This window comes from Balaenoptera acutorostrata, chromosome 8 (assembly GCF_949987535.1).
Source record: "Balaenoptera acutorostrata chromosome 8, mBalAcu1.1, whole genome shotgun sequence".
Lineage (NCBI taxonomy): Eukaryota > Metazoa > Chordata > Mammalia > Artiodactyla > Balaenopteridae > Balaenoptera > Balaenoptera acutorostrata.
In genome coordinates, this window is record NC_080071.1 from 22,145,474 (window position 1) to 22,168,490 (window position 23,017).

General features: G+C 44.2%; 1 protein-coding gene and 1 long non-coding RNA gene across 2 annotated transcripts in view; one reads left to right on the top strand and one right to left on the bottom strand.

Annotated features, from left to right (window-relative positions):
* Positions 1 to 23,017, bottom strand: part of ITGB6 (integrin subunit beta 6) — a 124,221-nt gene that overhangs the window by 72,158 nt on the left and 29,046 nt on the right. The gene's annotated exons all lie outside the window — the stretch shown is intronic.
* LOC130708714 (uncharacterized) lies at positions 16,519 to 21,494 on the top strand. The gene is made up of 3 exons (XR_009009054.1): positions 16,519 to 16,841; positions 17,874 to 18,041; positions 19,839 to 21,494. It is a non-coding gene; the product is annotated as an uncharacterized LOC130708714 (long non-coding RNA).

Consider the following 23,017-nt stretch of genomic DNA (forward strand, 5'->3'; position numbering starts at 1 on the left):
AGTTTGATTATGAATTTTTCCTAATATATTCCAGACAGTGTTTGGGGTTTGCAGATACTGCAAACAAATATTTATTTCATTACTCTCCAAACTGCTTGACCTTAGACAGGCTTCTTTGTGGCTTGCTTATGTCCTGGGAGATTATCTTTTAAAAGTATATTTCTAGGCAAGCATGTGAAACTTGTGAAGAGAGAAAACTAATTATAGTCTGCTCAGGTTCTTCTCAGAAAGCTATGTTCAATTTTGAACTCCATCATACACAGGAATCTACAAGAACATGGCGAGAATCCTGCAGAGAGAAACCAGAATTATTAAAGACTTGGGAGGATACCTTTTGGGAGAAAAATACAGTTATATGAAATCAGTTGATTTAGCTTGAAGAAGAAAGATTAAGGCACAGATATGTGTCCCTCATAGTACCTCTGGTTAATACTGGTATCCTGTATTAGCCGTCATTCATTTATTCATTCATTCATCCATTATTCAATAAATATTTATTGAGCATCTACTTTGTGCTAAGTATTGTTCTAGAAGCAGAGGATATGTCAGTGAACAAAGCCAAGCTCTTGGCCTGTTAAGCATATATTCTAGGCTGGGGAACAGACAGATTCTTAAAATCAGGCTGTCCTAAGGGCTATGAAAAATGATAAATCTGGGCTCAAGAGGAAAGAGGGGTAGGAAGGGTGTGTTATTTCACTAGCCTACGTACAGACTTCCACCCCACCCCTAAAATCCTAGCTGTGCTGCTTTATTTACTATCTGTCCTCCATCACAGCCCCTGTGACGCTCACTCCCTCCCCTACCTCCAAGGCTGAGCACACACCATCTGTGCTGTCTGGAGGCGTGTGTTTCCTCCTCATTCTTCTCACTTGGATGACTCAGCTCGCTGTCCAAGTCTCAGCACAGACATCAATGCCCCTAGGGAGACCTTTTTGGTTTCGCCAGGCCTCCCTTCCTGTGGACTTTCCCCAGGATGGCCCTTTCCAATCTGCTTGTAATTGCCAAAATCCTTGCCTCTCTCCCCCAGTAGACTGTGAAGTTCTTTAAGGCATTGATTTAGTCAACAAGTATTTATTGAATTCTTTACTGTGTCTCAGGCAGGGACTGTGTCTCAGTTATCTTTATATTCCCATCAAGTAGCATTAATGCCAGACTTTGCAAGTAGTCAATTAATATTCATCAGGTAAATGGATAAATTTTATGTCTTGGCTGTCTAGTATTTTACCTGTGCCAAAGCAGCTACTCCACCAATATCGAGTAAACAGATGTGTAAATGAATAAATGGTTTTAGAAGACACGCAGTGCAGTTAGGAGAGAGGGAAGACGGCCCCTGCTTGGGTTGTGAAGAAGCTGAGTCAAGACTTAAAATGCAGGGTGGAGGACGGGGGCAGAATTTAAGAGAACATATAAAGTAGAAGAACGCTACAAGAAAACCTCCATCCACTCTGTTTTTATCTTGGCACCACTGTGGAGAATCCGTACCAGGCTATTCGGCACAGGGGAAGTATTCTTGCTTCCTGAAGACGTGGTGCCCGGTGCCCTCTCCTGGAAAGTACCCGTCCACGCCCCTGGGGGTGCACGGAGCCCCACTTGTTCCATAAACTGGCCAGCGCTGCATAAACCCCCCCCCCCCCGAGTGAAAACTCTGTCCCCTTAGCCAAGCCAACCAGATTAATTACCTCTGTTTCTGTATACATACGGAATTTAAACTGGGAAATACAGACTAAACCTGGGGTTCAATAATGGGAGCTGAAGCTGGCATAGAGAGGACCTCAGGTGGAAGGAAAAATGATGCCTCTGGAGTGAGTCCAAATTAGGAAGAGTCGGCCGCTACGGGGAGACAGAAGCCCGAGGCAGAGGAAAGCTATAATGAGTAGACAAGGGGGTGGGTTGAGAGTATCACTAGTCAAAGCAGCCGAGAAGGGCCCCTGAGCCACATGAATGGAAAACACTAGAGTTAGACCCACAGACTTACTTTGTCGAGGGGAAGGAACACGGCCCAGGCCGACAGCTGCCATGATCCCAAATGCCCTTCCAGATTGGATCTTTCTGAGGCCCGGCCCTTCCTGGGTTTCCCCAGGATCTTGTCTCTTGGAACAATGTGTATTCTTAGAAAAAATTCCCATTGCTTATGGGTGGTTAAGGGTGTCTCTGTATTTCTTAAAATCGAGAGATCCTAAGTCACACCATTTAGATGTTCAGACAGGCTGCTTGGGCCCATAGGATAGAAACCTACCATCCCAAATGCTCAGAGCTCCAGCCGGGGACTCTGACGCCATCTGGGGGCCTGACGCTCTGCAAGACGTCTGAGCTGAGGTAGGTGTGCGTGGAATAGCAGAGCACCACACAGCCCAGGGAAGCAACATCACCTGCACTCCACTCTTCAGCTGGCTTTTGCTTCTGAGATTGTCTTCAGTGGAACCCTGACCTCAGGAAGCCGTGTGAACCCATCTGACTCACTGTATTTGCTTGGGTCTCTCCCGGACCCAGCCCATCATTCACATCAGAGAATAACTATCTAGGGTCAGCTGGGCCAGCCAGGGCACCTGAAAACACTCCTGGGAGAGTAAACACTGAGTAAACCTGGCTGGGAGCCAATTTGAACCATAGGGAACTTAGTAATGACTGCCGGCTCTTGGGATGGCCTTGCTATGTTACCGGCTTTCTTTCAAGTACCAGTGACAAGTCTCCCTCCAGTTGTCTTTCTATGAAGCATTTCATGATGAGTAGCTGAAAGGAAACGTAGAAAGGAATGCTATCCCTTTGTGTCTGGCACTGCTGTAACTGTGTGTGTGATACACTGCATGGCGGGCTGTTCACAGGATGCTATGGTTGACCTCAGATGTGTGTAACTTGGGGATACAGAATCTGGAAGTGGACACCTTCATTTCACATTTCAAGATCTTCAGAAAAATTCTTTTAAAGAAGGATGTGTAACAGTTTCCTATCACCTTAGGGTGTAATGCCCACAACATGCTAAGTGCTAGAGAAATTTTTTGTGGCCTGGGACTTACATTCTAGTCTGGAGTTTACTTTTCTTAATTCGATAAAATATACATAACATAAAATTTATCATTATACCTGTTTTCAAGTGTATAGTTCATTGGCATCAAGTACCTTTACATTGTTGTGCAACCTTCGGTGTCCACCTCCAAAAATTTTTCATCATTCCAAACCAAAGCTCTGTATCCATTAAGCAATAACTTCCCATTTCCCCCACCCCCTATCCCCCCGGAAACTACCATTCATTCTACTTTCTGTCTCTATGAATTTGAGTGTTCTAGGTACCTCATATAAGTGGAATCATACAATGAAGCCTTTTTTGTCTGTCTTATTTCCCTTAGCATAATGTTTTCAAGGTTTATCTACATTGTAGCCTGTAGCAGAATTCCATTCCTTTTTAAGGCTGAACAATATTCCATTGTGTGGATATACCACATTTTATTTATCATTCATCTGTCGCTGGACATTTGGGGTGTTTTCACCTTTTGACTATCGTGAATAATGCTGCTATGAATATTAGTGTACCAGTATCTGAGTCTAGTCCTACTGTATGTCCTTGGGGATAGCACGTATCTCTCGGCACTTTAGTTTCTAGTCTGTGAAATAGTGATAATATCCACTTTTCTGGACTATGGTGAAGATTTAATTATACCATTCTGGGATGAATCCAGATTGGGTAGGGCCTGAAGATTGTATAATTTGGGGGACCCTGTTTAAGAAAAGGAATGCAAATGGGAAATAAATTGGATATAAAAGTGTATATTTATTTAAAGTGAGAAAGAGAGGGGGAAAAAAACCCCGCAAAACCATGACAACAAATTACTGAAGCCTTAGAGATTCCGGGCCCTTTCTTCTTGATATCACATTAGACAATTACCCAGAAATGCTTACCCAGAAATGCTTCCTGGTGGTAATCTGGCTTCCCATCCCCGCCAGGAGCTACCTGAAACTCCCAGGCACCTGGGCAAGCTAGGGGCTGGGACTGAGGCTCCTTCTGTTTATGGTAAATCCCCATCTGAATTCACTCAGGATTTGTGTTTATTGTAGATAGCTTTATTGGGCACTTCCTTTGTGTCAGGCGTTGTTCAATATGTTACTAGTATTGACCTATTTCATTCTCACAATACCCCTCAGAAGTAGGAACAGTTTGACCTCCATTTACCAGATGAGGAAACTGAGGCAGGAGAAGCTATGGAACTTGCCCACTGTTGCAACGCTGCTCAGGCAGCAGAGCCCTGGAGACGGATTTCTCCCCCAGTCCAAGCTCCGCATCACCGTGCAAACTGCCTCCTGGTAGATAAGAGATGTTCGGAGAATCCTAAGGCAGCTGTCAGCAAGAAATGAAATTCCCCAAGGAACCTTTAGATAAGTCTGTCTCTCCACCTCTAGACCCCTCGTTCCAGCTCTAGCTCTGTATCCAGCTGTCTCCTTTTTGGTTTGTTTGTTGTTCATCCTGCGGATTATTCACCACCAAAAATGAGACAGAAATGTGGTCCTGGATTGCACAACATTTTTCATATTCCTCCTTTGATTTACATCCCATAAAATCACTTAAAAGCAAAGGAAACAAAACCTGTTGCCCTTCAGGGGAAGGTGACAGCGCTGGGCCTGGCATGGTGTCCAGGAGAGGGCGGTGGCCGGCATTTCCTGTGGGCTGGCGATGACTCAGGATTGATTAACTCCTGGGCCTCCGGTGGCAGGCACCCTGCGCCTCACTCTGGAGTGCAGGAGTCAGTCACCTACTAGGAAAAGCAGGACGGTTCTCCCTTGGCAAGTCTGATGCCAATCTTGTACGTCAGACCTGCTTGGGAAAAGCACTCAAGGAAATTGTTAGGGAACTTATTTTGAAATCCTAAAGGAACTGAGCTCCTTCTGGCTTTGAGCTGTGGAATAAATCCACAGATGAGATTGTCCATAAAATATCAGAGAATATGAGTTTAATCTGCTTCGACTCTCAGAACGACTCTCTCTTCGTTGCCCCTGTTTCCCCATCTATGAAGCAAATGGTATGTCATGGCAGGAAGTCCATGTGAACAGACGGAAACGTTGATTGCAGAGTAATTCACTCGTTCACAGCTTGCAAAACTGCTGAGCACTCTTTTCTCTTTTCTTTTCAAAAGATAACTCTAGCAGTCTAACCCGACGTTAGGATTCCTTCGTTTTAAGCAAATATTTTCTTTTTTTTCTGATGAGCACCATCTCTTACGTCTGGGGTTGCCATGGGGTGGACATTATTAGCAAAAATAAGCTCTGATTCATTCATTCACTCATTCATTCACTCACTCACTCATTTAGGAAGTATCTACTGAGATCCTACTATGTGCCAGGTACTGTTCTGGGAACGCAGTGTTGATTAAAACTAACAAGCTGTCTGCCTCGTGGAGCTTGCGTTCCTGTAGGAGAGACAGACAATAAACACCCAAACAAATAAAGTTGTCAGATGGTGATCCGTGCTGAACAAAACAAAGAATGGTAAGAGGTCAGAGAGTGAGCAGGGTGTGGTGGCCAGGGAAGCCTCTGATAAGGTGACATTAGTACAAGGCCCCCCCTGGCAGGAGTGTCTGGGGACAAGCAAGGCAAGGTGGCTGGTGAGACTGGAGTGGAGTGAGGGGTGACCACGAGGAGGTAACAGGGGACCAGTCAGAGAGGCACAGGGACGGTGAAGAGCTGTCAGGAGAGCCCCGTGGGCCACGGTCAGGACTCTGGATTTGTATTCTGAGTGCGAAGGGAAATTTTTATGGGGTTTCAGTGGGTCATGACACAGCTTATGTTTTGAAAAGATCACTCTGAGCAGGCTATAGAAGCAGCAAGGATGAAGCAGGGAGACCTATCAGAGGCCATTTCAGCCTTCGAGGCCACAGATGAAGGCTTGGACGAGGAAGGCTGTGAGAAGGGATTGGTTTCTGGATATACTTCCAGGGTAGACAGGATTTACAAATGGATTGCTTGTAGGGAAGGAGAGAAATCGGGTGCTCAAGGATGACTCCAAGAGTTACGGAGGCTCCCACGTGGTAACCCCACCATCACCAACAGGTTTCTCCAGATGTGTCAGAGAGACGTGGTCTAGTGCGTGCCCATCAGAAGAGTCACAGTGAGCTCTAGTCGACTCTCACAACCCATGAAGTCATAATCGTGCAAAAGGTGTTCTGTGGCAGAACAGCAAAGGCCAGAACTATGCAGGAAGTGCTCTAGGGTGAGACCGTCTGCATGCTTGTGTTGTCAGCATTCCTTCAGCCCCGTGAAAGTGTGATTGGCTGGCATCTTCTATTCTGGAATTCACCATGACTTGGTTTGCGGGAGCAAAAGAAAACCTGCCATACCCCCCGTGGTCTGCAACCCTCTCTGGCTGCACAGGTAGACTATCAGGGTCAGCTTCAGGAGCAAAAGAGTCCGTCCTGGCAGAGTTTCAAAACAACATATTCGTCATTAGGCCACTGTAGGAAGGCAGATGAGATGGACATATTTTACATTAAAAAAAAAAAACTTGCAAAGTAGGATTTCAGACTTCTTTTCACCTTAAAGATGCAGTTTATGAAGCCGCAACACTAAGGAAGCTTGTTATTCTTTAAAAAGCTGGGGGAAATGGTGACCAATGATTACGTTTGAGGAATATCCTTGAGGAGGTCCATGGATGATTTATTTCAGCTGCCATCGTAGGGACCTCTCTGATTGCGGCTGATGCCCATTCCCTGAATCCTATCAGCACGTTTACACAAAATCGGATAGGGAAAAGGACTGAGTGTGACGCAAACACCCTCATCGTTAAAAAGACTAAACAGTAAATTATTCTAAAAAGCTATTCAAAATTAACTGGATTAGAAGAGGTGAAAGAAGAAAACATTTAAAAGCAAACTCTGCTGGCATCTAATTCAAAGGTAAGTTGGATTTTTATGCAACAGAAGCAATGAATCTATATACTGCTGGGTGTAATTACTTTCAGACAGAAAGTGGTTCCAATGAGCTGTCAGATGTGAGAGGCTAGTTTGAGGGATTATGACAGCCGCCCGCCTGTCCTGTGACCTGTCGTCTCAGCACCACTCCGGGTGAAGCTGTGTTTGCAGATGGCTCTTCCAGATGTCACGTAGCTGACGGGAGAGTGACAGGGTTTCAACCCATGCCTGCTGCAGCAAACGGCTCAACCGTAGTTTCAACATTTATTAAGAATTTTCTTGGGACTTCCCTAGTGGTCCAGTGGTAAACAATCCGCCTTGCAATGCAGGGGATGTGGGCTCAATCCCTGGTCGGGGAACTAAGATCCCACATGCCGCGGGGCAACTAAGCTCACGCGCCACAACTACTGAGCTTGCGCCCCTCAACTAGAGAGCCCGCGCGCCCTGGAGCCTGTGCGCCACAACTAGAGAGAGAAAACCCACACACCACAACTAGAGAGAAGCCCGCACGCCGCAACGAAGAGCTTGCACCACAAGGAAAAGATCCCGCATGCCGCAATTGACCCAACGCAGCCAAAAAAAAAAAAAAAACAAAAAGAATTTTCTTCATATCGAGTTCAAAGTTTTAAAGTTCCGACCCAAACACATATAGTGAAAAATTTTTGACAGGAGAAAACTGCTGTTAGTCGCATATATTTTGGGAGGTTTGGGGGGGCAAATATTCCTTACACATGGATGAAGTTATGATATCTTGGACACCAATAGAGTCGTGTCCAATAGCATGGAAAATGCAGCTGTGAGCCCTGGTCTCAGTCCAGACCTTGGTGGATTCCTGGCCATTTGCTGCATGGTATAATCTATAGAAATGGTTTGGAGCCTAAACTTCAGGCAATCAAAGGTGAGGAAGACAGGATTTAAATGTTAACCAACAGACTGATTTATTCTTATGTATGTCCCTAGAGGAAGAGCACTGAATAAAGTATGGACTTTAGATAATAATCATGTATCAATATTATTTCCCAAACTGTACTCCTTGCCCTAAAAATGAAGTTATGATAGTTTAGTTAATATAGACCATTAAATCTCCCCTATTAGAAACTGGTGTTACACACTCATCTATTAAACACACTAAGAGGCCCCACAGTGAAGAAAATTGCTTACTTTTGTTTAACAATTAAACAAAAAGTATTTGCTTAGAGAAAGCCTTTTTTTCCTCCATGTACTTATTAGCATTTCTACCTGATATAGTTTCAGGGGTGCTTGAAGAGAGTACAGACGTACTGAAAGTTTTATGAAATTTTACCTATCCTGCTATCAAGGAGACCCAGAATCAAATTAAAAAATTGTAGCCAGATTTCTTAAGAAAATCCTCATGTGAATTCATTTGTTTCCTGCTGCATTGTGAATGCATTATCCAATTCAAAGACCTTTCAAGATGGATTTTCTTGGAGAAAATTCTTTTTTCTGAGGGAAGTCTAGAGGGCAGGTCCATTTAGATGACAGTTCAGATGAAGTACTTGGAGTAGTGATGACTCATCTCTAAACTCATACCCAGGCCTTGACCTTGATTACTTAAAAGCCCAAACATTACAGCCTTAAGCTAGGCTAGTTTCCCTTGTGAAATGGATTCCAAGCACCGCTGTATGTTGCTGTCCTATGATACACTCTCACCTGGGCAGAGGGCATCCCACTGCTGCATGAGTCGACCCTTTGCCTATTCCTTTTTGAGCAGTTGAGCTCATATTCAAGCTCTCATCTGTCTGTCTATCAACCAACCCATCTTGCTTGCAGAAGGTCTAGAAGAGTAGTTCCCTTAAGACAACAGCATTCTCTCCTTTGGGTAGGAAGGGTCTCTTCAGGTGAGAAAGCATGTGACAATTTGTTACAAATCTGTTTCCTTTCCTGCCTTCTCAGGCTCGTAGGACACACGGCTTCAGGCAAGGTGGGAACAGTCTGCTTGAGTCTGGATCTCTGCTCTTGACGTTATCATTCTCCTGAAAAACCTCTCTTCTTACAATGATCAGTTTCATGTCCTTCTTTAACAATAAAAGTGCTATTCTTTCATTGAGATGGGAATCTAAGTGAATATATAAGAAACATAATTTGTCTACCTTGTGGGATGTCAAAATAGCAGAGTCATTGTAACTCATTCTGCTTGATTTGCCAAAAAAGAAGGTAAAATACAATGTAGGTGTTTAAAAAAAATTGAATCTAGTAGCAGGTTTTGGACAACCTTACTCTAAAAATATAGCATCTAGGACTTCCCTGGTGGCGCAGTGGTTAAGAATCAGCCTGCGAATGCAGGGGACACAGGTTCGATCCCTGGGCCGGGAATATCCCACATGCCGCGGAGCAACTGAGCCAGTGCGCCACAACTACTGAGCCTGTGCTCTAGAGCCCGTGAGCCACAACTACTGAGCCCGCATGCCACAACTACTGAAGCCTGCACGCCTAGAGCCTGTGCTCTGCAACAAGAGAAGCCACTGCAATGAGACGTTCGCGCACCATGTGGAAGAGTAGTCTCCGCTCTCTGAGACTAGAGAAAGCCTGTGAGCAGCAATGAAGACCCAACACAGGAAAAATAAATAAATAAAATAAATTTTAAAAAAAGTTTATTTAATAAAGGTTCCTGATTTATAAAATATATATATATAGCATCTAAAAAATAAAGCATCATCTTACTTTAAAAAAAATTATTTAGCCTATTTCATGGAACACTGCAAATACTAATTCCTTGGTCTTGATACTGGCTGTAAAACAATAATTGCTAACGATGGCTCTTACAATGTGCCAAGCACTGTTCTAAATCTTTATCACACTGTGAGATACTGAAATTTTTTCCATTTAAAAAATAATATTTACTTTTAATTTAATTTAATTTAATATTTTAGAAGAGTTTTAGATTAGTACGGAGAGTTCCCATATACCTCACACCAGTCTTCTCTATTTTTCCCTATTAGTAACATCTTACATTAGTATAGTACATTTGTTACAGTGAATAAACCAATACATTATTATTATCTGAAGTCCAAACTTTATTTAAATTTCCTTAGTTTTTACTTAATGTCCTTTTTTGATTGAAGAATCCAATCCATTAATAAAAAACAGGGACCTACTGTATAGCACATGGAACTGTATTCAATATCTTGTAATAACCTATAATGAAAAACAATCTGAAAAAAAAAAAATCCCATCCAGGAAACCACATTACATCTGTTGTCACGTCTCCTCAGGCTCCTCTTGAATTCTCTCCATCATACAAAAGGAAAAAATGTGGCCCAGAGAGAGGCTGAATAACTTGCCCACGGTCTCATAGTTACTAAGTGGAAAAGTTGGCCTCAAATCTCGGCAGTCTGACTCCAGGCATGTGGTTATCCTTTGTCTATTGTTACCCTAGTAGTATTATTTCAGCATGAATTTCTTAAGTTATTTGTCAGTTCAGGCAGCAGAGAGGTGCGCATACCTGATCCAGATGTCCCTAGTCTGGGACTGGCCATAGTCACGTGGGCAGTTTTCAGTAATAGGACAATAGCTCCCTGATTCTCAGAGCCTTGAGTAGATAGATTCTGGAGGAAGCCAGGTGGCTTAAAACTACTGAAATTTATTCTCTCACAGTTCAAAAGGTCAGAAGTCCAAAATCAAGGTGTTGGCAGGGTTGCTTCCTTCTGGAGGCTCTGAGGGAGAATCCATCCATGCCTCTCTCGTCGCTCCTGGTGACTGCCAGCGACCCTTGGCGTTCCTTGACTTGTAGACTCATCACTCCAGTGCCTTCTCTTCACATGACCTTCTCCTCTGTGTGTTCTCCTTCTCTGTATCTTTTCCTCTTCTTATGAAGACGCTTGTCATTGGATTTAGGGCCCACCCAATAATCCAAGATAATCTCATCTCAAAATCCTTCACTTAATTACATCTGCAAAGACCCTTTTCCAAATAAGATCACAGATTCTGGGTGGACATATCTTTTGATGGGACCACCATTCAAACCACTATAGGAGCCGGTAATGCACACAGCATTGTTGTGAGGATGAAATGAGATAAAATTACATTAGATACCTGATGCTGGCTTAGACATGTTTCAAAAACAGCCACCCTTTTGATTATTACTCTTTTGTACAATATGAGGCCCCCATTACAAAAGTGTTAACTTAGGTAAATGTCTCAACTGAAATAAATTCATTCATCTATGTCTAGTTTATATGACTATTATTATCCTTAACAATTGATTCATATTATGGTCTTCTCAGTTTCTAACATATAGCCCTGCCAGGAACTTCACAAGGTTGAATTCAGCCTTTCTTATATGTTTTCTAGGTGCTAAGGAGTGAGGGGCATCCTCAGTCAACACTTTTTAGCTAATGACACTTGTCAGAAACACTAAAGGACTTTAAGCTTATAAATGATCTCCTCTTCAAGAGAATTATGAGCCAGGGTGCTGATGAATGAATTTCCTGTCCGTTGCCCAGGCTGATAGACATGCAGCAGAAAAAACAGCTGGGAAGTCTCAACTGTTTCTCTGCCCTTTGGTTACCCTCTGCAGTCACTGGATGCAGCAACCCCCCTTTCTGATCTGGATCTTTATCTTGGGGACAGAGTTACAACTCACTCCAACCCCACTGCATTGCATTGCTTCTCCACCCCCTGCCTGCACTGTCTCCTGCGGTCACTTCTGGCAGCCACAGGGCTCCAAGCTGGCTTTGCTGAATTCCTTCTGCATTTGTCAGAGAGCTACAGAGTCTCAGAATGTTAGAGCAGCAGGAAGGGCCTTTAGAGAGCCAAGTCCAACCCCACTCCATTGTCTCTCGACCCTTTCTTCAGTCAGTCAATAGATTTGTACTGAGCATCTACCCTGGGTAAGGCACGATGCTAGGTGCTAGTTACAGAGCAGCTTTCCAGAGTGACAGTGGGTCACCTCCACATTTCTGAGTAGGCATCCAGATGATCTCCCATGAGCACTGATAGCTTATGTTTTACTTAGAAACAATTCTTTAATATACGTGTTCTTCACCTGAGGTCTATCTATTAACAGCACCTTGCGGGGTGGGGGGGAGGTCCATGACCTTGGAAGGGGAAATAAGTTGTATCTTCATTTGCACTATCCCAAACTGAAATTAAACATTTCCTCCATTATAAATGTAGACAAGAAACCACTGTCATTATCAGTACCTGGAATTCTCACCAAGAGGAATCACACATATTTTTCATATCACTTTATAGTTGTTGCAGGTATCTCAAAATGTTGTCAACACTTATCATTGTGTCCAAATCACAGTAGTCACTAGACCTGCCACTGGGCTTTGATAAAGTGTTAATAAAGAGGTATGTGTGTTACTATAACAAAAATTTGTTTTTCAGTATTTTGATAGCTATTTTTCAATCTAATTGGCTTTCTCTCTAATTGTATGTATTTTATTTCAGAAATTATTTTTCTGAAATGGGGTCCATAGGTTCTATTAGATAGTCAAAGAGGTTCATGTCACACCAAAAAAGTTCAGAACCCCTAAGTAAGGAAAGGAAACTAGTCATGCTGGCTGAAGACCCTTTTTCTAGACCTTCAAAAATCCACTGAAATGTTCTTCATCCCTTTATCCCTGAAATGAGACTGAGACATCAGATATACAGATGCAGGCCACAGAGTTGTTCTTGGATCACCCAATTAAATGTATAAGTTGGCCTTGTGAAAGGTAAAACAAGCATGACCTGAATAAGGTATAGTATTTAAGAGTTATGTGGTCAATTTTGACTACCATTGATGTTGGTTAGGCCAATACTTCCAGATCTTCCTGAACCCCAAAGTTAAGAGAGACCCTGAGTTTTGAGAGGGGCCAGAGAGGAGTCCCAACAATGATTTCAGGGTTGAAAACAAAAAGTTCTTAAAGAAAGTTTTAAAGAAATGTATACAAATAATTAATGCATTGATTTATACGTCTTAAATTCAACATTCATTCAACCTTCACTGTGGGTATAACATCCCTACTCTACCTACTGATTCCCATTCGGGCAACAAATTGAATATTTTGTTAAATTAAGTAAATTTGGCTCTTTTATTTTTCAAAGAATTGGATAGAAAAAAATAAAGGAGCTGATAATATCTATAAGAAGAAGAGATATCGTGAACTTAGAAGCCATTAGGTAGAAAGCAGCACATATTTAGCCTCATATGGATGCTCATTGAACTGTAGGTTTACTTATGAAAGAAAAGAGCCAAATTAAAGAATATGTATTAGAAGCACACCACTGAAGACCATGCAGAGGATAGGTAGAATGGGATTGTGGGTATAAATCTTTTTAACTCTCTGGGAACAGAATCTCCCTCCCCGCCTCTCAAGGAATTATTTTGATCAGCTTTTATACCCTTAACTCCATACATGTTTTCAGGAAAACAGGACTGTCTGCTTTTAAACAGACAACTTAAAATATTTATATTTCACGTTGCCAACTCCCACCTCCACAAACAACAGTAATAATTCCAGTACCAATAATATTATTTCCATCACTCTCCAAACCTGCCCATCCCTATGCCAGGCTTCTCAGTTCGAGTAAGTGATTAAAATAATCTTTAATCCACTTTATGATGTCTTTAAGTAATCTCTTATTTCCCAGTCCTTTTTCCTCCCTTTACCCATTACACAACTGGCTAAAACACTACTTTTGTATGTCAACTATCTTTGGTGATTCCCCATAACCTACAGAATACATTCCAAATACCTTAACCTGATATTCAAAGCCTTCCATAACTTTGCCCTGATCTATTGTTATAACTTATTGCGCATGACTTTCCTATGAAAACTATGGCTTCTGCCAAACAGGTTTTTCCCTATTTCCAAGCAACCCATTTTTACCAATTTCTGCTCATTCCTTTACCCTTGTTGCAAATGCCTGCACTCATCCACCACATCTGCTTAGATTAAATATATCCTGTGCATTCTTAATTCTCAAGCTCAAGTCCAATCTCTTTCTAAGTATCTTGGCCACAATGCCTGCCTTACATGAATTTCCATAGTCCTAAATCTATTACTCATTTGGGATTTGTTATGAACTATATTGAAGTTGTGGCATTTATTTTTTAAGTAAATTGTATTTCTTTTTTTTTTTTTTTTTGAAGCGAGAACTAGTACAATTTCAAGCACACAGCAAGTGTTCAATAAACCCTGGCCTTGTCATTTACTGATTATTTAATCTTGGGTCCATAACTTGACTTATCTAGCCCTTAGTCTTCTCACTGATAAAGTAAGAATAATTGCTACCCAGCAACGTTGTTGTTAGAATTAGAGATAATATATGTCAAGGGTCTTTTGTAACAGATAATTAATGAGACATCCCCACCCTAAAGCAGGTTATCATCTTGTTGGAGAAATAGATATAAATTTTAAAAGGCAAATTGATATGGGGAAGAATAGTAACAAGGAGCTAGATGACTTAATTTTCCTCCAAACTTAGCCTCCCCTTTCCCCTTTGGTAACTATAAGTTTGTTTTCTATGTCTGTGAGTCTGTTTCTGTTTTGTAAATAATCTGTTTCGTGTTTTAGATGCCACATATAAGGGATATCATATAATATTTGTCTTTCTCTGTTTGACTTACTTCACTTAGTATGATAATCTCTAAATTGGAATTATTTGTTACTGCAGCTTATGTTAGCCTTAGCTGACGATGCAGATAACAATAAAAGAAGACTTCATTAAAGAGAACACAGGGAGAAGGGATTTGCTAATTTAATGAGGGAAAGAAGAGCAGCATCTCATGGGCTTCGGGCATTAGGATGTCATCTCAGCAATGACAAGGAACTTACTAAAGTTGTCCTGCTCTGACATTCTGAATTAGAGTTGACATTAGGGCAACCGGAGGGAGATTCCTCAGGTGTCAGACCAAACCTGACTTCCTTCCCACTCCTCACTTTTCTAATTTGACCCTGACATGGGGAGGGCAGCACTAGATCCAATGGAAAGTAGTATTTCTGGGGCTCCCACCAGATCACTGAGTGTGTTAAATGTCAATCACAGGAATTTGGCTTTTCATCTGCAGGTGATGGGAGTCTAATGAGATGACAACAGTGCAGTAAGAATGACTGTTGGACCTAGAGCCATGATTTAGATGGACTTGAGGTGAGAGAAAGGCATTAATGAAGCTGGGCAAGAGGTGAGGGTATCTGATCTAGTGCAGGGCATTGAGAGTGAAGAGGGGTGGACATTTTAGAGATCAAATTCATGTGACTGATTTACAGACTTCCTACTATTTGATGTCACTCTTGTCCTTTATATTACACCTGAAATCAGTGAACCTTCCAAAAAGGAATCCAAAATTATCTCCACTCTCACTATCAACTCATCACAGAGTCTGCTTGTCCTCCATCTAATTGCCAAGCCCACTTATCTATCATAATAATAAATGATAATAGTAGTTACTTAGCAACTACTATGCCTGGCATTGTGCTAAGCATCTTGTATACAGTAGACCCCCTTATCCATGGCGGATATACTTCAAGACCCCCCAGTGGATGCCTGAAACCACGGATAGTACTGACCCCTATATGTACTGTATTTTTTCCTAAACACACATACATATGATAAAATTTAATTTATAAATTAGGCACAGTAAGAGATTAACAACAATAACTAATAACAAAATAGAACAATTATAACAATATACTGCAGTAAAAGTTATGTGCATGTGGTCTCTCTCTCTCTCAAAATATCTTGTACAAATTTAATGCATTTTCTGGCTTAACTAAGCACTTATTACACACTGTGGCCATAACTTTTGCAGTTTAAAGTGTGACAATAAAACTAGCACAATGTTTTTTCTTCTTCACAATTTCATGGATAGAAGATTCCTTCTTACCATAGATCCTAACTACTGCAGCATGTGATTTTTTTTTTCTTTCCTTGTTAAGTTGAGAACTTTCACCTTTTCACTTAGAGGAAGGACTTTGCGGCTTCTCCTTGGTGTATCCGAATTGCCAGCGTCACTACTCTTGAGTTTTGGGGCCATTATTAAGTAAAATAAGGGTTACTTGAACACAAGCACTGTGATACCTCCACAGTTGATCTGATCTGATAACCAAGACGGCTAATAAATGACTAACGGTTGGGATGTGCTGGACAAAGGGATGATTCGCATCCCGGGCGGGACAGAGCAGAACAGGATGAGATTTCATCACGCTACTCAGAAGAGCACACAATTTAAAACCGAGGAATGGCTTATTTCTGAAATTTTCCATCTAATATTTTCAGACTGGGATTGACCACGGGTAACTGAAACTGTGGAGAGCAAAACTGAGAACAAGGGGGGATGACTGTACATTTTTTTCATTTAACCCTAACTGTGAATGGGCCATTTGTTAAACTAATGTCTCTGAGCTCCAGACCCAGCCCTCTAGACCCTGCTTTGCAATGCTGAAACCAGGACTCTGCAAACCACATTTCTGCTTTGCCAGCTGCTTCGTGTTAGGCTCTGCCAACAGGAGCCATGGAAGGAGGCTGCAAGGCCGGGGGAGGGAGAAGGGACCTGTCTCTTCTTGTCTGATTCCTGTTCCAGAGTCTCCCAAGCAGCACCTCCCAGCCCTGGCAGTGGAGTTCATTGCAATAATGAGGGTTGCTGTTTTTTCAACACTCAGAACCAGGAGGCAGAACCAGCCTTCTCACGCTCACTCAGAGACCCCAGTGCCAGCCCAGCAATGCCCCTCCTCAGAGCTCTGAGTCTTGGCCCTTTGAGAACCCTCCTTAAATTTCTACATTAATAATTCCAGATCCCTCCTTTTTTTCTCCCAATCGTAATGGTGGGAGCTACTTCCTACAGTTGCTACCTCAGTGATACTGTAGTATCTTTTTACCCTTTCAGATGTCTAGGTAGAAACTTTGTACCCAGTCAACAATTTCTTATAGTTAATTCTTTCTGTTGAAATAACTGGTGTAGTTTCTGTCTCCTGCTGGGACTCCACCTGGTACAGTGAGGTAAATATTCTCTTTCTTTCCTTTCATAAATAAGATAGCTGATGTTTGGTATTAAGAGCCATTAAGTAACTTGCCCAATGTCATGCTGCTAATAATTGAATTCAAGTCAGGATTCAGATCCCCCTTTTTAACTCCAGAGCCCTGGTCGTAACTCCCATGTTGGGTCTCATTATCTTGCTCACTTTTGTGAGCACTTGTCTCCTTTGTATCCCCTCTGCCGCCCCTCTGGGTGCAGGATAGCAGGCCCAGGGAGGGGGTGGTGTAGACGGCATGAGTGCAGCCTGGTCTGGGGCCAGAGAGATGGCCCGTCCAGCTGCTGCTGGGGCCCACACCTGCCATGTCGAGAGTTCAAGACCGGGCATCCCAGGAAGCACTTTGCAGCCCTGCCTGAGGGTTCTCTCTGCTTCACGTGGAGAGAAATGGAGCACCAGGGTGTGCAGTCAGGACAGCCAGGAACCCGGGGCAGGGGTGGGGGGCAGGGGTGGGGGGCACGCCTGGCAGGAGCGAGCAGGCGCTGGGATCTGCTGGGGGCTCCCAAGTGTTCGGCCTGTGTGTTTGAGAAGGAAGCTGAGGCTTTAAATCTTGGTCCTCCATGAATTAAGCCAGCCCAGGGTGATGGGGTTTTGCTTAGCCCCATAGCTGGAAGGCCCTTCTTCAGACCAAACAGGCAGAACAATGCAAACAGCCCATCCTCCGAGCCACCGGTTTCCAGGCCTGGGAGTTTCCTGCAGGTCAGACGTGGAGGCCGGTGCTGTGGGTGAGGCTGAGACTGGTGGGATGGGGAAGGAGGTGAGCCCCAGCCCCGCGGCTCCCTCCCTGAACCGTCCTTGCTGACTGCTCAGCAGAGGCTGGAGGGGAGCGGAAAGCTGCTCGAGGCCTAACCCGGCCTGCCCTCCGCCTCGAGCCCCTGCCTTCTACTCCATCTGGCTCTGGGTGGGATGACAAGGCTGATACCCGGAAGGTGGTTGGGAGTGGTCTGGGGGCAGGCAGGACCCTCATGTCCCTCACAATGTCCTTGCTCCCATTTCACAGATTGAGAGAGAGAGGCTGGGAGGATCAGTCATCTGCAGACAGCTGAGCATTGTGGGAGGGGCCAGGCCGTTGACTGTGCCCCTGATGTCGATGGACATGATTAACTGAAGAATCCAAAGGTTGCTTACAGTGTTTCAGGCGCTGGATGAAGGTGCCTGCTTAATTCAGGTAACTCGCATAGTGGGGAATCTGGGCAAACAATTCCTTTGTTGGCATTGTAGATTTGTCTAATTATTATGACAATTTCCTAAGAGGTAAAAGTAAAGTGTCTTGAGGAAGGGGTACCTCCTTTTCTAATTTCGCATAAAGGTACCACACGGGTACTATCTGTCTCCTTGGATCACGCCCCTCCGCACACACATGCCCCGCTATTGATTTCTGTTTGCGTCTATTGGTGTCTCTATCCAGTAGTTGCACAGAGCTCTTTTCTTTCCTCTTGGGGAGGGAAATTGGGGAAGCAGCTGCTGGAGGAAGGAACTGGTGTGTTCTCTATCCTCCTCCTGTTTGGAGGATTCCGAACTCTGGTCATGGGGGTGGTGGGAGGTGGCCAAAGGAGACAAAGGCTGCTCAGGAAGCCTCGGGAGGCGAAGTGTGGCCAGTGAACTGCCTCGGGCCCAGTGACAGCCACTTGGGAAGGAGTCCCTCTCCTCTCTGCCCGGCGCCCGGGACTCTTCTGCCCCCAAGGACTGCGGGCCTCGGGATCGGGAACCCTGCCCACCCCAGGATGGCTGGTGGCAGAGAGGTTGCCCGGAGCTTTGTGAGTGAGGAACAGGGACCAGGGGGCCCCCGGGATGAGAGATGCTAATTGTCTTTGTGGCCATAACTACACACCTCACAGATTTAGAAGCCAACCCCTGGGCAATATCTGGGAGACCTTTGGGCGATGCTGAGATCTTGCTGCTTTTCAGTCACCAAATTTTCAGGGAGTGTTGGGGAAGTTTATCCAGTGTGGTCAGGGTGGTCTTCTCTAAGGAGGTGACATTTTATCTCAAATGACTCTAGAGGAGGAGTGCACGGGGGTAAGGGGCATTTCAGGAGGAAAGAACAAGTTCAAAGGCCTTGAGGCTGGAGCATGCAGTCTGCTCTGTGTGCCAGGACCGTCAGGTGGGCTGGGGCCATGGGTTCGGGGAGAGTGATGGAGGTGGGGCAGAGAGCTAGCAGGGGACCAGACCTTGAAGGTCCGAGAGAGCACTTGGGTTTCCCTCTCGATGAAATAGAAAGCATTAGAGGGTTTTGAGCAGAGGAGTAACGTGAGATGTGATGTATGCAGATAAGGCTTTTAAATCAGCATCCATTTGAGGTTTGCCGATAGCAACCTTTGGTGGAGATAATTGGGATTTGAACCCAAGCTGAATGAGCCATGCTTTTTATCACCAATGGCTTCTGCCTCTCCACTGCTGAAAAAACTCATTATGCCGCAATAACCTTTCCCTTCTAGCCTAGTCATAGACGTGACAGAACCTTCCATTCCTGCCAAGTCCCTTCTGACCTCCCAGGAATGTATTTCACTGCAATCATCCTTCCCACTTTCTGGAACGCCCACCTGTCTGCATTCTCCAGGGGATGCAAATGCCTCTGGGTTAAGGATCTTATCTCAATTTATTGGGAGACCCTCCAGGTTTCCAGAGATCCAGTCCGATTAAAGCCTGCACATTTATTTCATTAAAAACAAGTCCAAATGCTGAGGCTTGGGAGATTGCCTGCCTGGTAATACAAATCTATAAATCCCTCTTCCTCCTGCTTCCAGGCTGACTGTAAATACCCTGAAAATTCAGCTTCATTGGAAATGTTTTGACCATTCCGCTTCTGGCTCAATGGGTAGTAATAAATAAAAATGAAAAGTGGTGGGAGAAAAACTGGATTCCATTTATTTAAAGCTTAACGTGGCTCAGCTCGGAGAGGGTGGCTAAGGACGGCTGGCTTGTTCCTGTCGTGTCTGACTCACTCTTCTCATTCCTAACCCAGGCCCTCAGGGTCTGGACAGCCATCTCCGGCCTCCGTGATGATTCACCTTCAGCTCCGAAGGTGGTGGGGACAGATGAATCACCATCGTTTCAGAAGGAACAGCTAATGGAAAGAAGCTAGTTTTGTGATCTGACTAAGGCAATTATACATTCCCAACCCATAGGAAGCGCCGGCATTCACAAAGTCTACCCAGCCTGCAAGGGAACGGGATATCAGAGGCTGGGGGTATTCTAGGAAACTTGGATGTATGGCTGACAAAAGTCATATGAATTTGAAGTCAGGGTCTTGGGATAGCCTGAACTCTCTAAAAGGAGGGTTACCCTACAAGGACTGATATGTTTCCTAAAGCATACATTGCCTTCCTGGTAACAGCAGCTGTAGTGATGCAACAATAATGATTGCAGTGCACCAAATAGTCCCGAGATGCTGAAGTCCAAGGCCTTCGCCTGACAATCCCTGGGAGATCCATTTGTGAAGTCAACTCTGAGACAGGCAGACTTCCCAGAGCTGGTGGCCATGCTGCCTGGATTCCACGTGGGACCAACCTGACCAGCTGGTCTGCTGAGTGGCCCCAGGGAGGCCCATCTAAGGAGGGGTAAATGAGGTGTAGCTGTGAGCTCCTTACTCAGCTGCAGCAGACATCTGCCACTCTATGACCATTTTCATCCTCTTTAGTCACAAAAACCAACCCTCCCCTCTACCCCACACTGACCCAGGGCTTTCTTTTCTGACCGTTCAGAGGTCCCTGGGCTACTCAATGATGGCAGTAGCCCATTGCTTTTAGGCTAGCTTTTAAGTGTCCATCCTGCCCACTGATGAACTTGGCAGTGACGTTTTCAGGGCTCACCACTGTGGCCCTAGGCTGTGTTGATTTCTATCCTGTGGTAACTTAACACACAAACACGCATGGGCGCACACACCCCACAGACCGTACCCACACATGCACACTCAGAGGTTCCCCATCAATGGGACAAAACCAAATGTGGGAATCTTTTCTTGAGTGGGGACAGCTAGACCACCACAAAAGGTAGAGTTGTTGCATTAACTTCTTATTGTACTTAGAATTCAGCTCTGTTTAAGTAGCATTGTTTTCTTTTTCCTGGGGGTGTTGATGGGAAAGGACCTGGTTCTCTCCATATCATTAGGAACGTTCCTCCTGCACACCACACTCCAGGGCTTTACCTCTGGAGGTGCGCTTCAAAGTTAGAAAGAACACTCCATTCTTGTTGGCTTTCGCTTCTTTCATGCAACAGATGTTCAGCACCTACTATGTGTAAGATCCCCGTGAGGCTTCGGAAGATGTAAAAATGCATAATCCTACTAAGTGAAGTAAGTCAGACAGAGAAAGACAAATATCATATGATATTGCTTATATGCAGAATCTTAAAAGAAAATGATACAAATGAACTTATTTACAAAACAGAAACAGACTCACAGACTTAGAGAACAAACTTATGGTTACCAGGGGGGAAGGGTGGGGAGAGGGATAGATTGGGAGTTTGGGTTGACGTGTATACACTGCTATATTTAAGATAGATAACCACTTCGTCCCAGCTTCCTCCTTCCCCCTTGTGTCCTCAAGTCCATTCTCTATGTCTAGAGTAGCATTGACATATATACACTACCAAATGTAAAATAGTTAGCTAATGGGAAGCAGCAGCATAGCACAGGGAGATCAGCTCCGTGCTTTGCGATGACCTAGAGGGGTGGGATAGGGAGGGTGGGATAGGGAGGGTGGGAGGGAGGCTCAAGAGGGAAGGGATATGGGGACACGTGTATGCATATGGTTGATTCACTTTGTTATACAACAGAAACTAACACAGTATTGTGAAGCAATTATACTCCAGTAAAGATCTATTTAAAAAAAATAGATAATGAACAAGGACTTACTGTATTGCACAGGGAAACTCTCCTCAATATTCTGTAATAACCTAAATGGAAAAAGAACTTGGAAAAGAACAGATACATGTATATGTAAACTAAATCACTTTGCTGTACACCTGAAACCAACACAACATTGTTAATCGACTATGCTCCAATATAAAATAAAAATTTAAATAAATAAATACATAAATAAAAATGCATAAGTTCCAGTCTCTGCCCTCTAAGGAAGAAAGCTGAGTTTCTTTGTTAGTGATGTGGAAGGCAATTACATACATTTATAGTTAACCCCTTAGTAAGTGACTTCGCAGACCCAATCTGAATGGAACCCTTTTGGACAATCTGGGGCACTTTCTGTGGGAGTTAACGGTGCCGTGGCAGGGCAGGAAACTCTTTTCCATAGTTTGTAAACTTAGGCAGAATGTGGCCCTTGGGCAGAAATGATTACAATTAGCTCTTGTTATTAATTATGTCTATTTAAGTGCAGAAGTAGAGCAGCTGGCGGGCTTAGAGCACCATCCCAGCAGCCCATGGAGGTCTGGGTCCCACAACAGGGCCGTTGTTCTGCCCATCATTGCCTCTGGCTCCCCCTTGGCCTTGGTACTTAATTGCCTCCCAATTGAGTAACTCTGAACCTGTTTACTGAGCTCCTTGGCAGGGATGTAACCAAATGTCCCCAGGACTCACCAGCCTGTGAGGCCAATTAAATCACATTTTCACTCAAATTCTGCTAGCTGAATGCTCCACCTTCATAACGCCAGCCCTCCATGCCTCCCCTTTCTCAAAATCTCTTTACTTATTTGGGGAGGGTCCACAGGATGTATTGAGTGTGCTCAAAAAACAGTTTACAGCTCGTGCATGGTCATGGCTTGTTGGTCACTGGAAACTGCCACTCTGCTGGTACTCTGTGTGCCAACCCCCCTACTGGGGATCCACGTCTTGGCTTTGGCCCTACCAGTCTGTCTCCTGTGATCCCTCCTCATGCTGCGACCACCCCACCTTCCTTGCAGAGGTAAGGAAAACGCCCTCACCTGCCCCGTGTCGTTTTCTATATTCTGCATCCCAAAGCCCCTCTGCTTCTGCCTGGGCATCCACAGCTCCGTCTCGTGCAAACAGGTCCTTAGCTTCTGGCTCTGGCCTCGTCCTCCCTCAGGGCTCAAGCCCGGCTAGGCCTCCCTCCCTGTCTTGCATACCCTTCCTCTTTCCCCCACTTCTCCCTTAGCACCCATCCCTCATTCATTAAACTCTTCCTTGTTCCCTCAGCTGAAAAACAATATGATGCAGCTCAACTGTGCAAA